The sequence below is a fragment of the Hyalella azteca genome, unplaced genomic scaffold (assembly GCF_000764305.2).
Source record: "Hyalella azteca isolate HAZT.00-mixed unplaced genomic scaffold, Hazt_2.0.2 contig3573, whole genome shotgun sequence".
NCBI classification, from domain to species: Eukaryota; Metazoa; Arthropoda; class Malacostraca; order Amphipoda; family Hyalellidae; genus Hyalella; species Hyalella azteca.
In genome coordinates, this window is record NW_025933818.1 from 183,410 (window position 1) to 207,553 (window position 24,144).

Here is a 24,144-nt window from a genome sequence, read left to right on the forward strand (position 1 = left end):
AGAAAAACAACATTAAATACTTTTTAGATAACTGTTTGAGTTGAACCCAAATTCGAATATACTATGATTAATTTTTCGACAATTTACAACAATCTCAATTAGTATGGAAATGAAATGCTCTACACATTGAAGTTAGCAAAATTTCAGAACCAAACAATATCCTCTTAGGTATTTGTTTCTCATTTTTATGAATTATCATGTGAAATATGATAATTGGACGGAGTTAACAAGACCACGGGTTCCTGAGCACCTGACCTGTGGTGGGTGGGGTTCCGCTCGCACTCGACTTTCGTCCGCAGCGTCATGGCGCCCTGAACCGCGAGGCACTTTATAGGCGATGACACTATACTTGTTTTGCCCACTTACGCATGACGAACTTTTCTGCTAGGTTTTTCTGTTTGAATGAGTTATTTTTGTATTATTTTTGAAGATATATTCATCGTATATGTGTAAAACTATATTATAATTCGAAATTACTCAGCATTTTATGTTGTTGCTCTCAAAACTAAACGATTTGGCCGATGTGGACCTTCTTACTAATGCTGAAAAAATTCAATCTAGGCTAAAAAAATATCGTCCTATTTGAAGATTTCTCCCTTTTTTATTTCTTGGATGGTCAATTTCCATCGCTTTATATACATTTTCCTTTTATAATTGAATTTATTATCTGCTAAAAAAAAATATCGTCCTATTTGAAGATTTCTCCCTTTTTTATTTCTTGGATGGTCAATTTCCATCGCTTTATATACATTTTCCTTTTATAATTGAATTTATTATCTGCTGGCAGTATTCTAAGGTCTCGGATTCTTGTTAAAATGACTTCTAAATTTGATTGCTACGCAAGCTGACACAAAATTTACGCCACTTACTCTCTGCAGTTCTATAAATTCCTCCAAATACTCGACGACGACTGAAAATTCGCACGCCCATAGTCAAACTAATCCCTAAATTTGTCTTCTTAGTAAGAGATGCAGATCAATTGCGTTGGGTATAAAATTCGTACATTGTTTGCAGCTTACAATACAAGTCGTTGAGAAAACGATTATTTACTCCGCTGACGATTTTTACTCGATTGCTAACGTGTTTACTTATGAATTAGTTTCTGAATGATTGGTTTCACAGTGATGTGGGAATATTTCTTACATGACAGCGAAAGATTTCACATAAAATCTTCAATATCGCGTCGGTCAATTTTACGGCTCATGAGCAGCTTTTGGGCAGCAAGAGCAACTCGATACGGTTGGCGTGGCTTGAATGCTGTGCTATTCAATTCAAATTCAATAGCAATATTTGTGAATCTTTCAGTCACCTTCTCAGTACCCATATTTCTGCTTAAACTTGGGCTCTAACTGCGGCTATTAATGGCTCTGCCATTCTATTGATATGTCAATAGAAACATAGAATTTTGATTTGAATTACAATGATTTCAATTCCATGGATTCTGATCAAATTCAAATTATTTATATATGAATAATGGGTAATTTAGAGATGATGTCTTCGAATGACGAATTTGTTTTCAAAGAGTTTTGAATTTAGCGAATTTTATACGAAGTATTAGTTAGCGGGTTATTTGCAGAAAATTTCATCCACGAAAAACAAATTTAGGACTTTTTCGTGTAACTTTTTGTTACTAATTATTTACAAGACGGTGGACGACGAGAATATACGCTTGAGTTTTAGCATTGTACAACAGAATTTCTCAGTTTTCGAATTTTTTTCATCGAAAATTACGATTCGTCTGTACATATCATGATTTCTTCAATGGGTATGTATAATTCATGGTAATGACCCTTCTGCGATTTTGCGAGCTATTGTTCAGCGTGTCATGATCTACGAACCAAACTGAGCGCCTCGGACTCAGTGCCCGATCAATTTAGTTTTCATGGACACTTTCTTGAATACTCGGGACACTTTCATGGACACTTTCTTGAATACTCGGGCCATTAAAGCAAAAATAGTAAACCTTGTGCGTTCCCTCGGATTTACGACTAACCTCAGGTCCAATTTTCGTGGCTGATCCTCCAATGAGGTTCCCAGCGGACCATCTCTCAAACTCAGATGTCGCCGCTGCATGCCAGCACCGAGCCGTTGGACTCTCTTAACTTTCCGCTTGCATGTTGAGAAATGTCATTTTTTTCCATTTTCTTGCCAGTAGTAATTTACTTGGTAAAATTTTGCAAGTTTTATTCTGTTATTAACTGACGACCGTCGCAAAGTCTATCAACTAGGACGTGAATACTTGTAAAATCTAAACCAAGTTGAAAAAATGATTTTGTGAGCTAGAATTTTTTCTGTGGTTCATTATGTGATTATATTTTCTGCCACGATCGTGAAAAGTCAATCAATACATGGGATTGTCTTAAATTATCGCAATATCGCGAAACTATTATAAAAATCTCAAGAGCATGAATTACGGTGTACTAACAACGTAAGTCACCTTGGCACACTAGTTAAAGGACTATGTACGGACGGTAAACATATTAATAAACATATAAATTATTAGTGTATGCGTCGTACCCGATTTACTTATCATGACACGCATGAAGCAATGCCTTCTTGTTTGTCAGTTTAAAATTATTCATTCTAGTTGCCAAAAAAGAGACCACAATCGCACATTCTCGAGCATCCCTTCTCTCTTTTGCGGTTCAGCGAAAGTAACTATCGCGGATTCGAATATATAAACAGGTATGGGGGTATTAAAATATGTGAGACTACGAACATTAACGCCCGCGTTAAGTAATCGTGATCTTAGATTAATTAATGAATAAACTCGTTAAAAGGAACTGAACGCTTGCGCGTGCATTTTGAGGCACGTAAAATGGAAATGAAAACATTTAGAATTTAGATCCCAACACGTCCACCGCTCTTTACTTTCACTGTATTTAATGTCGACGTACGATGTGTACACAATTCATACGAAGCGGAAATTGCTTCGTTCCGGGGCTACTGAGGCAGCGACGCGCTCTCATCAGTTGTTAAGCTGCATATCAAGTAAAGCGGTTGGCTTCGTTCACTACGAGGGATAAATTATGAACGGGGTCGCTAAGCCTGGCATGTGTTGTTGTTGGAAGCTGCTGAAAAGCCTGGTGATCACAAGACAAATTCAATTACGACGAGCAAACTTTCTATTCAATCACGGTGAGCTTCACACGCGCGAGACGGAAAAAATTAGCTATAATTTTTAAACTGCATTCGAACGCAAAAGTTAGACGAATTTAATTTACAAGAGTAATCTGTTGCCCTTAAATATTTTAATATATCATCAGGTGCACTGTTGTTTTGTCCAATTCCATTCCTAGAAAAATAACTGTAGTATTTTCATTGTAAATGTAAAAAGAATGAGATATTTATCAATCATCTTGTGATAACCACTTATCAGTTACTCACATTCAGAATGAATTCAGTTTAATTGCCTAGACGCCGCACACTCATTTCATTTCTTTTCAATTGTGTACTTTTATTGAGCGACTTTAAGAACCTGTTTATACCCATACATTTTTCCACGGAAATATAATGTGATAAACGTGCACCTAATAAATGCTCTAATAAGTGTCGTAGTCGCTTATAATCGGCTTTTCAATAATTTACTAATGGTTTAACTCTTTTTTGAGTTAACCATTTGTATGTTTCTACTATTATCTTGTACGCCATCAATCTGACTTAATTTATCGAGCGTTGATTTGAACCTACACAGGGAATTTTGTATATTTTCTTGTATTGATTGAAATATGTGGTCTCTTGCGCTCACATTGAGCTAATTAATCTACATTTTCTGATCGCTAAAAGTAGTTTCATCGCATGACTTATCCTCATCGCATGACTTACCCTGGATGATTTGTGTAATGAAATATTTTGAAGCCTCGCTTCTCGATTACCTAATTAACATTGCCGATAACTCAGCCAATATTTCCAGTGACGCGGTAATGAGCCTGCGCCGCGGTCGAAGAGTCTTCCCATGCTCGATTATTTTTGCTTCATTAGGTGCGCTGGCGGCCAAAACTCACCATATCCGAATAATTTACCACCAGTGTTTATACATATTAATATATTTATCGGTCTATGATATTGGCTATATTTATTTCATTATTTATAGACTATTTGGATATTTTAGGCTATTTTTATTTTCGTGTGAAATAGTCATATGGACGCAATTAAGCTGCAGGCCTTTGACATGAGGAATTTAGTGCGAGTGCGTTTGATTTTTGTGTTGATTATTGAGACGTTGGAAATCTCGTGAGAGATGCTCATATTTTCCTAAACGAGTTACGTTAATCGTTGCACGGACGACAGTTGGAACTGGCCACTGAATTGCGCGGTTATGTTAGTTGTATTAGTTTCAAAGGAACCTTGCATAATTACGGTTAAAAACCTTGCTGATTTATAATTCTACTCGAAATTAGCCTCAATGTCCTCACGTAAATCCGATTTTAAATTCTCCGTATTTTTTACACAATTATCTTTAGTATTTTTACTACTGTTTTGGAATATATGTCATGTTATTATTATTTTAATTGTCATCATATCTGGCGTTTGATATCAGTCATGTTATTCACAGGAATACGCACAGATGTAGGCAACGTGATTTAAAGTATCTATTGCGAATGTAAAGTCGTACAAGCGAGCTTTCTCGAACTCTAATAAATTTATGTTAAATATGGAAATATTATAGCTCGTGCAATTCGAAGAAAGAGTAGCCATGACAGTGAATGGATTCCAGCGTAAAGCAGATGTGATCTGGCACGCTTTGTTGTGAGGTTTGGTAGGGGCGTTGTCATGCTCATTTATCACGACACAAAGCAAAATATTGTCCAACCACTATGCAGCTCTGTACATTATAACAGCTTCTATTGTACGTAATCGAGTACTGAAATGTTAATCGTGGAAGGGCGTTATTGAGGATGACATTCTACAACAACTATCATCTGAATCTGTCTGCGGAGGCTCGTTTTCTCTTTGTGAAGACTATCATATATGTGTCGATGGTAAGATTGCATTGTACGGTATTATTATAGTTCATATGTTACTCGTACTGGATGGAGAATGTGCTGAACTCACGGGTTCCTGTCTGGGATTGATGGGACGGTTTACGTTAGTTTTATTAGTACGTGATACGTATGGACTTACAAGTAACAAAATGGTTTGTGTGCCAAAAATGGGCTTGCGTGTCGTTTTTTGTCCGTTTTGGACTTGTTACTCACTTAAAAATGTAAAAATTCTGAATTTAGTTAAACATATGAAGGGGTATAAAATGTATAATGTACACCTTTACCTATTAGAAGACAGAAAGATGCGTTTGTTAATCAGCCAATCGGTCTTATTATGTACAGGCCAAAGTATAACATATTCATGGATGTGCGCATAAGGCGCTACTTCGGGTGCTCAGCTTATAAGGATTAGTTTCGGCACGACTCATTACAACGAAACGGAATAAAATTAAACGACTTTTATCTGTTAAATTAATTAGTTAAAAATGTGTAATTGTTTTATTACATTTAATTTTTTTGCCACTGTTGAAGCACGAAAAGATGAAAGCTTTATGTTCAATTATCCTAAAAACAAAATATATATGGATAAATGATGATTTAATGTTAAAAACGTCATTTATCATTTAAAAACGTCGTGCCTAATGTGTTGACCACATTCATACCACAGAGCAGCCATCGCATGTTGTTCGCCCGCTTCTCTCACGGGTCACTTATATGGCGATGCTGGAGCACCGTTATTATTGGGCTGATATATCGTCCCAGTATGACGTAGCGAGGACGGGCTGTTGTTTTTCTTCGGTATCGGCGAATTTCAGGCTTGCTCTGGGTACAGCCACAGAAACCTGCCTATAGTGAGTGCCCACTTGCTTAACCGGCTTGTATGTTATTACCCTTAAAACGCGGTTAGTTATATTCTAGGATTAATTTGAGTATTTTAAAGAAATTAAGTCTTTACATTTGATATAAGGAGTAAAATGAAACATGTAGCTTAATTTTCCTCATGGTTTTAAGAAAATGAAAGAAATAAATACTTGGAAACTAATTTTTTTCTATAATTGCTTTTATATTGAAGCGCTAAAATTAACGAGCTATAATAAATTGATAATCTTTAAACAAATGCAGTTATTGCGGAAATGAATTTTTAGAAATTAGAATGATGTAGTAAAATGTAATCATCGGGTAAATAAAAATTTTCCTCTTTATTGATATATAATATACTCAAGTCTCTTGACCTATTTTGATCGATTAAATATATATTATCCCTTCTGCTGCTTTGAAGCTCATTTCAAACGTATGAAATATTAAGCTTTTAGATTCTAATAGTTTTACATACATTTACTCCATCTTGAGTAGCCTGAATTCTATAACGGGTAAGTCGGGAATAAAACCTAATTTTCGTCGGGTCCGTTAATTTCCACGCCATTTCAAACAATGCGCACGATTCCGAATGGCTTCATTTGACACGTGGAACAATACCCTTAGTGTTGTAATCGCTGCTCTAAACTTAATGTTAATGTAGTGCAAGATTGAAAGGTTTTGCGGCGTCAGCAGTGAAATATAGCTTTTTTACAACAATACGGCAAGGCCTTTCATGTACGAACAGAAAGGGAAAGCTGAAAGCATTCACCAAGTTAATCGACCGCAGTTCGCGGTCTTCTCGAGCACTGCATTTAGAGGCAGAATTATCCGAACGCTTATTCAGGACAGCTCATAAGTGATGTTCCTCCTCTATATGATTGCATTGGATAGAAATTGCTGCACTGGATAGTAATTGTGGAGTTCATCGGAGTTGCAAGCAGAAAGCTATACTAGTACAAATACATTTATGGAAAACTATATTTATGAAATTGCTTATATTGGTGGCTAAATAATGAGTTACTCTAAAATCGCCCGCTGGTGGAATGTTTTTGATGGAATGTTATGATTTTGTTTCAATTGATATAAAGGCTTCATGCAATAAAATGTAGACTTTGACGCTCAGATATCCTTTCCGTTATTCAAAATTGGGAGTACGCATTTTGTTACCGCGGTTGCCATGCTTTGATCGTCAGCTGGAATAGGATTAGTGTACAAATTTAATTTTGCCATCATGTTTCTCTCGTCATATGAGCTGAAGCTTTGAATTGTTGTAAAAGGATATTATCGCTATTGGTGTCGAAATGAATGTCCTGAAACCATATATTCTTTTAAGCATTTGCCTAAACAGGTCTTCATAAGCTGTTAACGCATCTCCCTAATTTCTAAAACCAAACATGGTCAGATTTTCGCCGACGTTATGTCACCACCAAATGTTACTTTAGCTCAGGGAAGGCTTGTTTAGTATTTCGTCGGTTCCTAAGAAGTTCAAATTCTGCAAATTTTCTTACTTACATATAACCATCGATATAAAAGAGTTCCTGAACGATTATGATTAAATTTAAGTCTAAATTTTAAGTTTAAATTTTCGACGCACTTTAAGTCGTGAATTAACCAGTTTATCTTGTCGCTTTGTCCTGTATTGCTATTATTGGTTTTAAAAGTTACCGTACATTCAGCTGACCAATGCATTGCTCATACCAACAGTTGTGCCTCGCGCGATACTGATATCCTATTGAAATTCAACTGCCGCCCTCGATGTAAGGTTCGAACGGCTCCAAGGAGGCATAATTGCATCATTCTACGACGTCGTGAAATGCGAGGCGAAGCGAAGGCATCGTGAAATGTGAGGCGTAGCGAAGGCGTCGTGAAATGCGAGGCGTAGCGAAGGCGTCGTGAAATGCGAGGCGAAGCGAAGGCATCGTGAAATGTGAGGCGTAGCGAAGGCGTCGTGAAATGTGAGGCGCAGCGAAGGCGTCGTGAAATGCGAGGCGTAGCGAAGGTGTCGTGAAATGCAAGGCGTAGCGTTGGCTCGCTGGGCCCTGTGCTGGCTATAGATTGTGTTCTTGAGTATATAGTGGGCAAGGCGCTCTGTAATAACGCTTCTATAAATAGTGGTGCCCGAATATAGTGGCTTCAGAGGGCATAGCTGAGTTCGCGTGGTCGATATAAGCGTACGGTACGTGTATTATCTATACCAAATGTAGTCCTCTTTTGCCAAGAAATATTTAACAGCGATACATGAAAGATTCTTGTCCCTTAGCGACGAACAAATTTGTCTCAGTCACGTTCTATTGGAAGCCCCTAACGACTGTGCGTGCCACGCTCGATATAGGAAGCCATTTGTTGCACTCTGTCATCATTGACTAGCGGACAATGAAAAACGTAGACTTCGGCCCGTTCGTCTACTATAACAAGTGCCGCTCTATACATTGTAACCATTAGTTACCTGAGATTGATGTTCGTTCTCAAGAAATATTCCATTGATGACGTATATTTTGTTCGTTAGTTATTTTTTTCTTGCAGTAACTCACATTCTGCGTATTTAAACTTGACATTATTGAGTTAGGAAGTAAACTATTATGTCTCGAGCAGTTATCGGTTATATATAGTGCAGAGCTAAGCACGTATGAATTTTGTATCACTATCCGGTGGGGCACGAGTGATTTTACTTAAAATTTATTTATCACTGGAAATTTATCTATTGCAGTTTTCGTTTAGAATTTACGGAACCTTAATATTGAATGTGGAATGTGTACGTTGATAGCTTATTGTGCGGTGTGAAGGAGGACAGCTCATATACTCCCACTCCAATTGTCAAGCAAGGAATATCAGTATTCGCCAGCACGTTGTTCATACTGTCGAGGAATTGTGTGCAATAAATTTGCTTTAATGAAAGGCGCTATTATAGTAACCATTTTACCTTGCACGACCATGTTGCCCGTGTTGGTATATGCAATATACATACTCGTGTGTTCCGGTGACATAAACAATAGACCATGGAACGCTATGCTCTGTTGAATATGTCACGTTTTGATTTTCAAAAAGCGTTCAAATTAACACAAAACGGAGATAAAATTAATCCAAATTTCATCTAAATGGAATATTATTTAATTTTATTAATTGTTGTTTTGATGGTGTGTTGAAAGTCAAGGTTCCGAAAAAAATCTGCAATCATGTAGCCACTGGAAGAAAACAGTGGCTACAAGATTGCAATTCAGAAATGTCAAACCAAAAAGAAAAAAATAATTAAATTCTCTGCATAGTTTACTGGAATAATTCTTTGCATATTTTACTGGAATAATTAGTTTCCTTGCCTCGCATTGCTTGCTCAGCTACAGCTGTTCGAGTACAATATGTACTCGAACAATACATTAGTACAGTAGGTACTCGTGTACATAGATATTGTACTCGAACAATAGCCCGAGTACAATATGTACTCGGGCTGAGTACAATATGTACTCAGCCCGCATGCGTCAGCCTGCAGTGCATGGCTTAGTTAAAAGTGTCTACAATGATTGCTGCTACAGAGACCAAATTAACGCTGTCTCGGGCACTACACTTGTTATACCTCTTGTTATTACAGATATATTTTGATGTAAGCCAGCTTTATATTCCATTCAACTGATGGAGAACGTTTCGACTATCTGGTGCGCAATAGAATTGAATGTTCGTACTACCACACAAATATTGTTCGGATGCAAAATTTTCTTGTTGTTAGTTAAAGATGTTATATTAGAGTTAATGATCAAATTCATTAGTTGTACTATCATAATAATAGAATTAGCCCTGTTTTGAAGATTTACTCGATTGCGTCTAACTTTTTCTCATAATGCAGTTATGTTCATCAAGGTTCTTACGTATTCTTCTTGCAAGTATCTGCACGTTGGTACTCAATTAGACAGCACAATCGTGACCATTAGTTGCGATTGAGTGTTCTCAAATAACATCAAATTTATTTATTTGGTTTATTGATTAAGTGTTTTCATATTATTGATATTGGCACACACATAACAGACATTTTTTGGGCTTGAAAACCGAAATTACTTTATTCGTTAATTAAATTCATTCAATTTTCTAAAAATGTCGATTATAAATCCCAGACAAACGCTGGTGCAAACCTACTCTAAAATTCAAGCACTAGCCTAGTCTTGGGTCGGTGTCGTGGGCGAGGTCACGTAAAACGCGTCGCGCGTCTATTTGCCATGCAGCACGCGAGCTCAAAATGAAACGCACCTCCGGACCAGAATTAGGTTGTGTACAGCCCGCCTTTCGCTTCGAACGCGTTCATACTCGGAGCGTCAACGATGTAATCGGGGAGGCTGTTCAACATGTAGGGGATTCGAAGCGATAAGAAATTTCGCGTTGATGAAATATGGCAGTTAGATCAAGAATTATACAGGATAGAAAATTCTTTTTTCATAATATGCATCTCACTATGTATCAATATGAATATATATTCAATCAAAATAATTTCCAAACTCAAAAAAGGCAAATTCAATCCAACCATCCTTTGAAAAAAAATAATCCTTTTTCAAATCCGGGTAGGAATTTTGATAAACTTCAATTTTTCTTGCCGAGCAACTTTCAAGTTGGAGCATTACATGATGCATTACGAAATAAGTCAGAAGTTCATTTCGTGACTCAACTCCGGTTTGGCAATGCCCGAGGTTTCCATCGACAGCAAACGAATGCCCAACTTCTGAAGTCCCGACTGAAATTTAATCAAATTTTGTACTAGATATTTTCAATGCCTACTCCAACACATACTTTCCTAAAATGTACAATAAACTTGTCAAAAGAGACGTTACAATGCAGGACATACTTTAGGAGAGATAACTAGCTAGATAAAGTAGTTTCACAACTCTAAATATCAATAGCATAGCTACGATGCCATTGCAAAGGATATGAAAGTAATATTTCTGTGCACTAACAGGCCCTTGAGGCACTGTCAGAAACAATGGTTAAATTGTTCTGCAGCTATACGACTTGCTATAATAACATTTCTCATATGCGCTCCACGTTTCATGGGAGTTAGAATAACCCAGTCAGAAATCGCCGCAGTCTGGAAGCCAGCCGCGGGTGAACTTGCCTGCGCCAACGCTCGCCCCAGCGCAACGCCAGGGTGATCAACAGCGCAGGAATGTCCACAGCAGCGCAATATTGTGGCAGCGCTTCTCGGCCTGGAAAGGGCCTGCTGCCGCAGTCAGTCTGTCCTACCGCGAGCGACCAGGCCGGCAGGCACGGCCAGCTTCCGCGCTATCGCGAAGGTGGTTGCCGCGATTGGCGGGAACGCGAGGTAAAGTCGGCAACAACGGCCTAGATTTGCGCGTTTGCGAACGTCTCTGCGGCGAACGGCCGCAATGACTGCGAGAATTTCGAACTGGGAAGCCATCAGAAGCTCGTTGCCGCAAGTCGAATAACACAACAAGATATCAGGAACCGACAAGATAAAGCTATGGAGAAATATATGTTCAGACTTGAAATGCCTAGCACCATATCGAACCCGGTGTAAGTTTAGAAGCTACTTCAAACTATCGTCAGTCATGAAAAGATCCGGTCAAAGGACCTGTTTTTAAATCACCTGTGAACAAGTCACGAAAAGTGAAAGAATCGGCGACATTCAGCGATTCTTCTTCAGCGCCGACATCACTATGTTATAATTTGATATATTAAAGAAAGTATCCCGCCTGATTATTGTCTCGGGATCATAAAAGATATTATGGCAACAGGATAAGAAATTTTAAAATTTTAACACTATGAGCTAAGGTTGTAAATATGGTTGCTATTGCCAAAAAATTGATGTTCATTCTATTGTTGAAGTCCATGGGCCCAACGAGTAGAACTCCATAACGAAACCAATCGTGCAGTGCCGGCTTAACCTGCAGCTCGGGTTGACCTGCCACGCAGATTTAACCAGCAACCTATCGCACGCAATATCTCTAGCAACATCAGGTTACACGGCTAGCACGTTAACCAGTTTCATGTTAATATCATCACATTGCCATTCCAACTCGCAGTTGTGCGCCATGAAGTGTTCGAGCCACAGTATTGCAAGCGTGGTTCTATAGCCACGTAATGAGCTGCATTACATTATCTTTAATCGTGCGATGATTGCCTCCAGAAGTGCCATCCTATTTTTCCCTTCACATCATCCTATACTTCATATGTCATTATCCTTTCGCGATCTGAAATACAAATGCGAATCATGAACTGAATTGGATCTTCCATGAGATAATTACTATATGTATTGATCTTATACACAATGTTGGGACAGGTGTTGTTATTATTTTATACTTGTTTCTTAAGCTCCCATCCAATATTTAGTGCCGTTTATAAACCCACAGTGTCAGTTGCGTTTTAGTTTGGTTCAATGCTTGTTCCTGGGTGTTTCATTTTGTGCGAGTTCATCATTCATCATTGTTATATTAATTATAGTTTGTGTTATTCAACATCAGTTTTTATTAATGAATAAAATATTTGTGTTCATTTATTTGCTAATTTAGGAATTTCTTCTCGTTTTTCTTTAGGAGAGTGTAAAGTTGTGAACCTGTGGATACAAGAGTTCAGAGGAAACCGAAGCATCTTTCATTACAATCCTTTTGTTGGGGTGCATAAATGAGTGCTGAAAGTACGGCTGGCGAACATGCAGTTGGTGACACTAGCAAATATATGGAATGTAGTACGCTGTTGTGCGCTAGGATCTTTATTGATGTGTTTTATCGTAGTTTTATTTTTGTTATATATGTACTTAGTACCAGCAAATTAGTTTATTCTAAAGCGCTAAATATTTCCGCTCTTTTCACTCTTTATGAGAATGAACCATACCATCCGTGTATAAGAAACTGTATTAACTCGATTATTATCGAGTGTAAGCCGAGCCCTAATCGTTTTGTTCATGTTTCGTTGATTCGATTAAAAGGCAATATGAGATTTTCCCATCCTAATCATGTTGCAATAATTATAGTATGCTTTACTTTGCATTGTTTTCGATCAAAATATGTATTTGAACGCATACTTATCGATTAATGAACGAGTAAAACAAATTTTAGACTAAAACTGTCATGAAATTTTACTATAAAAGGGACAGGTCTTAAATCTCATGTTCAAACAGTACATCGAGAGAATTATTTCCTCTCTGTTGCCTGATATTATAACTTCCTTTGGTGTTCAGTTTCAAGAAAAAGCTGGTATTTTTCGAGAGCGCAAAAGCTTTCTGAAGATAGAAAAGTTTTTTTGTCTGTTGCGGATGACTGTCGGATAATGGCACGCCAGCCAAAAATCTTGGACGTTCAGCTGGCATTTGAAAGATTTATCGAAAATTTTCGAAGGCATGTTCATACAGGTACGTTAACCTTAACTTCCTGTTGCAAAAACGCCTCAGAAGTTTTTGACTTCGTCTTTTTGCCGTGCGTGTTCAAGTTTCCTATAAGATTGCGGCATCATCATAAATTGCTAATCCTCATCTAAAGTTTTGAGTTATGATGTTCGAGAGAGTTTGTGTTATGAACTCTATCTCGTTAACAAACTTGTGTACACTCGCAGCTCCATGTTTACTGAGCTAACGATCATTCCATTGAAGCTAGCAGCCCACGGCAATAGTTCGGTTTAAGACAACACAGAGTATACATTCGGTCCGTCTGTTTGCTGGCTCCGATTGCAACTCAAGTAGCGTTGTGTGATCAATGTTTTGACGACACCGTTTTGATGAAGTACAACAGCATCCGTCTTAGTCGTCATTAGGATACAAGACGGTTTCGTAAATGGGATATTCTTTGTTAACAACATGTTTATTATTTATCCAAATTCAATTTTCATTCTAGCGGTTCAAGCGAGAATCCGCGATACTAACGGTATTGTAAAAATCCCTGGTTCTCATTCTCAGTAGTTGAATAAAAGTCGAATTTCCTCAGTAGTCAAATCTCCTCTTTGCTAGTGTTAAAAAATCCTTTGGATCATATCGTACTGCATTATTGTATTTTAAACTTGCTTCTGTGTCCCCCTTCCTAAATAATCAGTATATTGCTTCTTCTGCTACTCCTGGTAGTGCAAGCATTAGTATTATGGCATTGAAGGTAGGGGCCTATTGCTTGGTTGCTTGGTGTGAGAACGGGGGCGCTGATGGGGAATAGACTTTTATACTTGGGGAATGAGAGGAGGGAACATGAGTGTGTTACGTGTGATGTCACTGTGATGTGGGTGTGATCGGAACTGTCGAATGTCTGATGGTGAAACTTGAGGTATAAAGGGTAGCACAACTGATAATGATTGAAGTGATTCTTAATGAGGGGAGTGAGTAATGGCGTGGGGGATGAGAGAACAGGTCAAGAGGAGCTTGCAGTGATTGTGGGTTTGTCTGTGGAAGCTAATGCGGCTGTGATTGTGTTTGCAAAAAGATATTTGGGGAGCATATGGAGGCTTAGAAAGATGTAGTGAAGGGCAAGAATAACGTCGCAGAAATTGGTGGAAGTAAAGAATAGGTAAAATTAACATCAACAAATATCAAAACTTATTACTTCAGTTGCATGTTTTAAGGTTTGTTGTGTTCAGTAAGACGTGACGAAATTGTGACCAAGATGTGTTGATGTCGTGGGTATCCTAATCTGCTTATATAGCGGTGGTCGCCCGGTCTCCGTTGTGGTAATCTCGTATTGATCTGCCTTCCCTCCTGCGCCTGACGCGTCTGGCCTGCGCTTCTCCTCAAAGCTTCTCGGGCTTTACCCTCCTGCGATCACTGCGCTCCTTCATCGTGCTACGCATACATTGCATTCACGGCGTTTCTACGATCACTGCGCTTCGCATGCTCATACTGCGTTCCCTCACTGCGCTACGCATGTTCTGTTTTTACTCAGTTTCCTTACTGCACTACGAAAACTTACTACATTGGGCTACATAAATGTTCATTTGAAATGCAACTATTATAATGTTCAAAAAAATTTTCAGGGCGATCCTAAATTTCACGGTACTTTTATTTTCAGTTTTCAAGTCAGTAGATGTGCCAACTACAGACAGTAGTTTGAATCAGACCCCGTAAGACTATATTGGCTCCTGTTAATTAGTAAGATGTTGGAATAATGTTATAATGGTTGGAACTCGCCAAAGGGCCAAATCTTGCTATGGCTACATTCGAAACCAATTGAATTGTTACACAAAATGCCCGAAGATTTATGCAGAATCGTTGACATTTTTTCCCCCTCAATGATGCCCCAATTTATTGGTGTTGAAGTTCCACAACAGACTCGCTTCATCTGTATTCCGTGGACAACTCGTTATACAGGACATTAACGGCTCGTACTTCGTGAATAATTAATGCAATTCTCAATGAAGTGGAGAACTGCTTGTTCATCCACTCCGATAAACGCCAGGAGGAAATCATTTCGGAATTCGGAAAAGCATTAATTATATATCCTTCACAGGTATCAAATATTACCATAACATTCTTAATGTAAATTAATCTAATGTAATTTGTAAGGTTTTATTTTGTTCTATTCAGGGGTTCTTCATTTTAGGAATTGGTGAAAAGATTTATATTAATAGGTAATTTGTTTACTTGTAAATGTTCATTTTTAAATTTTAATCAAATTGTGAGAGATCTGAAGATCTTGTTCGTTCATATCATCTCCTGTTTATTTCAAATTAACCTAAGTGTGAACCTCGCATGAAGCTTTTTAATTGCTTGAGTTAACGATCCTTGAGTTGTTGGGGCTCTCAGAAAACCCAACTAGCCTACAGGATCGTATAGGTTCTGGATATTAACGAGTACTTATTAAAACACTTTATTACACTTTCAATGAACACAACAAATAATATAGAATAACTTCGGCACAATAACACTTTAACACTTCATCTTGGATGCATGGCTTTCGAGACTAACTCTTGACTCTGAGATTTGAGGCTTTCATACAAAAGAAACAAACAAAATAGATAAATAATAGTAACCCAAACATTAAAGTATTCATACATATATAACCTAAGTATTTACACAATTTGTTCACATCAATCTATTCACGTATACATTTACATATCCACATCCTAACACAGCACATACCTCCGCTCCGGCTTTCCACGCAACAATAATCAACGAACCTTGGCATTCCGCACATTTCTTCCGGTGGCCTCTAAACTGAAATGACAAATTCAAAATAATAAACCATTTTGGAACAAATATTATCGCCTCGCATTACATTAAAATAACAAACTATTTCTATTCTTTCAGAGTTATTTTAGTATTTATAATTATGTATCAATTAGTAATGAATCCATGATTGAATTAAACCAACTCTGCATGAATTACTCGAGGTAATTTCTATTTCATGTGCTAATTAAACCTAGAGGAAATCCAGCCAATTACATTTGGTGCCCCGGCAACTTCCTTAATAAATATCATGAACTTGTCCTCAGGAGCCAGCCGCTGGCTTTTTGAACTTTTCTAGCTGCAATAAATATTGTGATTACATGTATAACTACCCAAGCTGGATAGCCTGATCGTCATTTGTTTATTATTTATCTCTTGAGCATGATTTATCAATAATTAATGTAATTTAGGAGGCAGTCAGTAGTGGAGGTGGCAGTCATGTGTTTTTTTTAATTTAGCTTATATAATACATGAAAAAATTTGTCTGGTATAACTTTCGTCTTGCACATCGTTCGAAGTTGTTGGAATCTAGCATTAGATCCTTTAAGAAAACCATTGGTATTAGACTGACACGCTGATTAAATTTTCGGCTATCTATTGCGATTTGTACGTTAATGCAAGACGTTGCAACGCAGCGGACCAACTCACACGCACGAACATAAAACATTTCGGTCCGGAGCGAAGCAGTGTTGGTGATTCTTTTGATTGAAAAAAATGAACAAAAATAAAAAATCAATGATTTTTTTTATTTTTATATGATTTTTTCTATTTATTTGTTTTTTTGTTATTTTTTCAGCTTTTTGGTTATTTTGAAATGTTATTTTTTATGTTGCAATTAGCCTACTAAAGATAACAGTATATGGATGGCTAAAAAGGGCAGTTATTGCCTTCAAGAATGGCCAAGGTAGTGTTTACCAGTTTACCACTTTGGGACTTTGGGGTAAACAATTATTAATAAGTCTATTCATTAGCTTTGTAAAGTTTGTATGGAGCAAGGTAACGAGCTATATAATGGCCATTTAACTGGCTTCAATATACTGTACAACAACACTTCAGGAATGCAGATCTCCTAAACATTGAAGAGTCACTTGTGATAGGTAGCACAGTGCACAGCACTATCAATAGATCAACTAGTTTTATGTCCTATAAATCTACCAGACTCTACCCTCTAAACACACCGACCAGTACCTAGTGACCGAGTGACTGACTGCACTGTTCTCATTTGATTCAGACCAGTTAACCAATACTAAATATAAACTGAACGACAACCAAACAAACCTCAAATGACTTGAAACGAGACTTATGTTATGAGAAAAGCTAACACTGTTTGAAATAAACATGTACACAATTCAAACATTTTATTTCCATTAACTGCATTTAATTATTTTATGTACGGTATAGTTTTATAATTGTAAATCTTTTGTTTCTAGTTATAAATTCACATATTTAAAGATTGAAATTAAATGTTTTAATTAGAATACCATCAAGTGGGGTGACCTTGGCCACCGGGGGTGACTTCGCCCACCACTACAACAGAACCAAATGGCATCAAAATTAAATAATAAACGTTGGTCAAAGTCACCTCGGAAGCCAAAATGGAAGCCTCGGAAGCCTTTGGCCAACGAATATTATTTTGTTTTGCTGCCATTTGTTTCTATTGTAGGTGTGGCAGAAGTCACCCCCGGTGGCCGCAGTCACCCCACTTGACGGTACTCATATTAGATTGGAAAATCTTTCTAAATGCCTAAAGGGTCGAAACAATCTCAACCAACCCTTCTTATATAAGCTAGCTAACACGTGTAAATTGTTTAATGTGATTAATAAATAACAAATAGTCAAATAGTTAGTTAAAGATTACTTATAACCTTATAAGAATTAGCTAAGCTTCTAGCTATGTTATATGTACTGTACAATGTATTGAACACTTGATGCCTCTGCACCCAAAACCTACAATTCATTGGAACGTAATACACACTATGATAAAAGGCAGCAGGTTCATATTCCAATTTGTCATAGTACATTTATAGTAAACCATGAATAACAATACCTCAAAATAAATTGAAGACTGCCAGTCAGCTACTTAATATATTTAACTATGTAAAAAAAATAACAAAAATCGAAAAAATAATAAAAATCAAGATTTTTTTAATAAAAAATCATGATTTTTTAATAAAAATCAATTGATTTAATCACATGATTTAATCAGTTTGATTTAATCATTGCCAACCCTGGAGCGAAGTCATGCGAACGGTTCTAAATAAAACTTTTCTGTTGAGTTGCATAAGTCACATCGAGTTCCGAAGTTTCCCCTTGAACATATCGTTCTAACTTTCGCCTTGCGTTTACGAGAAATTCTCCTCGTCAAGTGAGTCTGAAACGATAAATTTCTATAAGCTGCAAGTCTAGTAGTTTGAAGTTAGCTTGTAATTTTTGTGATATATAATATAATACGTCATATTATTTTTATGAAATGATCTTACAGTCTTGATGTAGTATATATGTCATTGTGAAATAAATACAACGTCGGGATTTTGAATTATAGGGTCTTTTAGTGATATTGTAAGAAAAAGTGACGTGTGTTCGTATTGAACTAGAAAGCTAATTTACGGGAATGAATTTCCTTATAAAGCAAATAAAATATCTGATAGTTTTGTGCTTAGTAAATAAATTATGCGATACAAACAAAAATTTAATTATTATATTTACAATTTTACCATTAGTATAACCGGCCTCGCAATGCAAGCATCGTTAGCCTTGAAAGATCCACACAAGTTTGACCGCTTACCATAATATTGAGATACGCTCAACTGAAGCAAAGACGTGTGCAGAATTGCGTTCAAAATATGACAGGAAGATTTATGCGTCTTTGATGAAATGATATTGCCTTTGTTTAGTCAACAAAGCTGAAATGGCGGTTGCGAGATCCATGCATTATTAAAACCTGGCATGAAAGTTATGTTTCATTTCACGCCTTTTATTAAATGAAGATAAAAAATATTCTTTCAGGCGCCGTAGTATTGAAGATCGATGAGCGTCTGTCTTGGCTCAATGAGCTTTCAGGTAGATATTGGATTCGTTTTGCACACATTTGTGGCGGCAGAAGCTCAGGCTGGACGACTTGGTTCTTTTCAGACCTAATAATTTCTCTAATGGACTGAGACGGGCTTTAATGGGGCGCTCGATGAACTTACCTAAAGTTCAGGTCTATCGTCGCGCACCCGCACAATTTCGGCTACGAGGTTCTCTGCTACTCTTGGAGTCTGAACGCTCCTGTTGAAAACTATAGACGGAATAACGTTAAATGTGCCGTTGAATGTTAACGTTAAATGTTAAGCCTATGTGTGCGTTAAATGTGTGGTGAGTCGTGATTTGTTCGTTTATTCTTCAAATTTTCATGGAAGGTGCCCTGCTTGTGCGGCAAATGAGAGGGTGCAGTTAGTTAAGCTCAATTTCGTTCAAGGCATATCAAAGCTTTTTCGGCTAGCTATGATTATTTTCAGCTAATTCTGCGTAATATTATCGGTATATTATTTACTTTTTAACTTAGATGTATACCTATACATAGAGTACTGCTAGTGCATATTGGGCACGTTTTTCTCCATGGCTTTCTATTTGTCATGTGTAAAGTGTCTTGCGTTTCATAATAGATTGGTTTAGTTGTATCCGTTGCTTTACTTCATTAATTGTGGTATTTGACCTATGGTTATCGTAACAAAGTCTTATTATGAAGAAGTGGGTGAAGCTCGTATTTTTGATGCTTAAATGATGAGGCCACAAGTGTACGAAACGGTTTTGCGTACAATTTAATTTTTTTTGAAGTCTGCATTGTCATATGTACGTCGTGGAAAAGAATGGAATAAATTTCTTAGGGAAAGGATTTCAGTGTAACTTTCAGCAAATTTAGTTTTTTTTGCCACGCGACCATTACTCTCTAAGGACAGCTTATGCAGATTGATAACCAACTGACCACGTTCAGTTAAGACTTCCCTGTGTCAGTTAACAGAGTAAACAGATTTATGAAAATTCCTCGCTTTAGATTTTTAAATGTGCTCTCAATTTACTAAAAGCCACAGTTTTTAATAGAATTAAAAAAAATCCCATTCGATATATTATGGTCATAGGTGCAGTCGTCCTGTTGAATCGGTGCGTGTGTCCATCGAACAAAATATTTGATTTCAGAGTAGAATTTTAATTTATCAATTTTTGTGATAATATACAATTATGTTAAATTATTGATACAATTTTTTGCCGTTTTTGCCGTTATAGTTCATGCATAATGAACGTCTTTTGAATTGGATTGAGTGGCGTACGGCAAGGTCTTGAAGTTATGTCGTGCATCTCTAGGTTCAGATTAGTTTCTCTCTTACCCTTACAGTGCGTCTATGTTCATTGAGTTAGTATTTATTTCTGAATAATATAAGATTCAATTGCATATAATGTATGAGTTGAGTGAAAGTGATACTTGCTTTCAAGTGAATGCCTTTAGTCGTTACGGTTAACTCCTTTAAATCTTAAAGTACGTCGTTGTTCACCGTTGCATTGATGCAATAACGTGACAGCTATACCCCAATCATTAATTGCGAGTACATTGAGGTAGAATTCAATGGAATTCTCCGTACTTGTGCCTCTCTCACATAATTAATAAACTCTATCTCCTCACCTCTCTTGTATTTCTACCACGCCATAAGTCCAAGCTACAACGTTTCTATGTTCGAACCTGCCTGTAGATGCATATTTCTTCCAGCCCAAGGAAATTGGTGAATTCAACATTATTGTCCACACAACTGGGATTTAATTTCGTTTTTCCACATTCATGTACAGTTCCAGATTCTTCTCTTCAAAAGAAATGTAACATCTGATTTCTTGAGTTTGATTGCTCGGAAATATTGAATGCTGCCAACTCGCCACGTAGCTTTTCGTAATAACGGTGGGATTACGAACATTGGCAATGAACACTGTGATGAGGTTAGGGAAAAATATTCCCACATGTTGGATGTTATTTGCTTTCAAACACGACACTGTTCAATGCCATGCCTGATTTCCCTGTGGTACGTAAACCTTGCAGCATGGAAGCGGGACCTTGAGATGAACGTCATTGCCACGTATGTAGATAGAAATCGTACGCCACTGCAACAATAGGAACTACGCAATACTGCAGTGATCGAAACCACGCGTTACTGTCCTTCAATCGTAACCACTTGCCGATGCAGTGATGGGAGCAACACGATCGATGCTGCAATGATCGGAACAACCCACCATCTGCAACGATCTGAACTAGTTACATGATCGGCAGGCGACCCGGAATCGTCAGCCACTGCAACAATAGGAACTACGCAATACTGCAATGATCGAAACCACGCGTTACTGTCCTTCAATCGTAACCACTTGCCGATGCAGTTATGGGAGCAACACGATGCTGCAATGATCGCAACAACCCACCATCTGCAACGATCTGAACTAGTTACTTGACTTACATCTTCGGGTCGCCTGCCGAAGACCACCACTGCCCTGGATGTAATGGACCATCATGATTCCTGCCTTCCGGAACGTAGCCTTCAACACTTCAAGCCGTCCGTAACTAGGCCGTGGGTCGAACAAGCCCTCGGTCGAACGGCCACTTGTCGAAGGACGATAAATTTTGTAACAGAACTATACTATCTGAAACCTAACCTCAGATGCGGTGAACGTAAAATTACGCCATTTAACGAAGCCCGGAAGTCAGATTCGATCCGCCGCCTGGTGGTGCACGGCAGGTTCTATGTGAGGCCGGAGGAAGACAAAGCCGAGTGGTTCACGGCTGATTGGTGGATGTCCGGAGAGATCCAAGGCGTTCGATTCAGGGCTTATTGGTGCACGAAATTGGTGGTGCACGGCTGAACTCCCACATCTTCATCTGATCTGCCTGGAAATTATATCCAGGCAATTATATCAATGAATCGTACAATTTTTTTGTTTAATAAACTACTGTTCCTGTGCCAGTTCAAATGGCTCTTTATGAAGTAATGATTCGTTTGCTTCTCTCACATAGGCTTTCTAATTTGATTTGAGAATATCAGGATTTGAAACATGTGTGTTGCATTAAAATTCCTAAGAAAATTTCGGGTAATTGAATACATTTCGGGTGGTTAATTGGCATGATCCTTTGATGCTCTAATATTGGCACGAGGAACATCTTCTGTTTAATGCTGAAATGTTTTGAAACTAAATTGTTTGATACTCGTCCAACTAAGGAGTGTAAAATTCTCCTGAAACATTCTTCTTGGAGGCCTTTGCCTTTGAAGTTTATGGGCACTAACTGTTTTACGAAGTGTGAGCTTATCGAAAAACCCATATTACAATGAATTTTCTTTGACCAGCGACTCAAAGTCGTCTTCATGGCAATGCTGAGAATAGATGCGACTTGAGTTGTATTTGCTTGAGGCGCAGTATAAATGCAGCCAATTTTCATTAATAAATGCAATATCGGGAGACTTGATAACTGTCGCAGAATTATAGACACTATATTCCTGCTCCAGTTTCATTAATTCAGATATCTAACTATACCGTTGCCTATTCTTCGTAAGAACGCAATAATTAATTTGAACGATCATTAAACTTTGCCAATTGATTTCGCTATTGTATTAAACTCTTGTTACACGTAATTTTCTGTATAATGTCTCCGTACAAACTAATAAACTTTTCTCTGATATACGCGTTGCATTCTAGTATTGTAATATATAATAATTAGTTTATCCGCACGATAGTTCCTTAAATTAAAATAGAAACAATATTCAGCGTAGATGATGCATTTTCTCGTCATTGCCCCGTTAAAAGCTCAACGTTGGAATGTTGAAATCCCGGCTTTAGATCTCCTGTACCTGGGATGCTGCTCGAGTTTTAAAGAGCCTGCAGTGCTGACTCCTAATTGATGGCTCTATGTAGACGGTTGCAGGAACTCTGCTTCACAAATCGCGCTGTTCTCATGCATACAAATTAATGTACGTTGTTTGCAGTAGCGTTGGCATGTTGTCAGGTGCGAGGTGCAAATGTGGTTTCCGTCTTGGAAAAAATATCTTCAATTGTTGGTGAGGTCCTGTGTAAAATTTAGGTACAACTAAAAACAGGAAAAACAAAGCTATCTTGGAGAGCTACAAAGCATTACTATCACTATTTTTAATGTAATAATTATACGGCTGTGAATATCGCATATTGCAGCGTAAATAAGAGTGAAATAGATATTATTTTTCACATTAGCACGCAACTATAATTTTTTATTACGAAAAAAGTGATTATTTTGGCATTCATTTTTGTCCTAGTTCTAATATGTGATTGTGTGTGTGTTTTTTTTTAATTTTTAGAAATCTCATTCATGGTCATTCCTACCTCAGGCGCTCTGTGCCTTTAGCTGAAGAATGTCAATTTCCTCGGAGTTGAGCGTTAGGAATAACATTCGTTTTTACGCAGTCGTTTTGAAATTATTTTCATCGCTGATGCTGCTCATCGAAATAATCAATTAATTAATTTGATAAATATTCATTTTCAAAATTTATGTCTGCACATCGTGAGATTTTAATCGATTTCCTAATTTGTCAGCGGTAAGGATTCAAAATGAAAATGGCTTGACGCCGGAACAGTTTAAGTCATATTAGCTCCGGTGAAAGATCAATATTTGCCAAGAAAATTAACTTGCTTTAATTTTGCAATTTTGAGTCATGTTTTCAAGGTTATTTCTGTCATGTTTTCAAGGTTATTTCTGAAGCGTTTGTTGAAACATTTCACGACTTTGCATAGTAATTTTTCGATTTGTAATTTTTATACAAATCGATGATATTGGTTGCCAAATATTTCAAGATATGAAATTGAAATTCCGAGATAATGGAAATAAATAGTTAGTTCACTACAAAAACTTTATTATAGGCGCTTAGTGTATAACATGTTCGTATAATATATGGGTGTTATTATTTCCAGTTTACTAGAGCAGTAATTTTTTTTTATTAAATGGAACAATATTATTGGCAATGCTTCTGTTTATTACCAGAGTTGATAAAATAGAATGCGTGTTAGAAATTATAACTGCCCAAAATCCTTTGAAACAGGCTACCGTAGTTTTTGTAATGCATCCTTTTATTTAATTGAAGCGATTTCATTCAGTAAGCTTTCCGCATTGCTATTAATGTTATCAACATCACC

The 24,144-nt window shown here is 37.3% G+C and overlaps 1 protein-coding gene across 1 annotated transcript in view; it reads left to right on the forward strand.

Moving 5' to 3' along the window:
- LOC108667415 (potassium voltage-gated channel subfamily H member 8) overlaps positions 1–24,144 on the forward strand; it is a 152,245-nt gene that overhangs the window by 13,720 nt on the left and 114,381 nt on the right. The gene's annotated exons all lie outside the window — the stretch shown is intronic.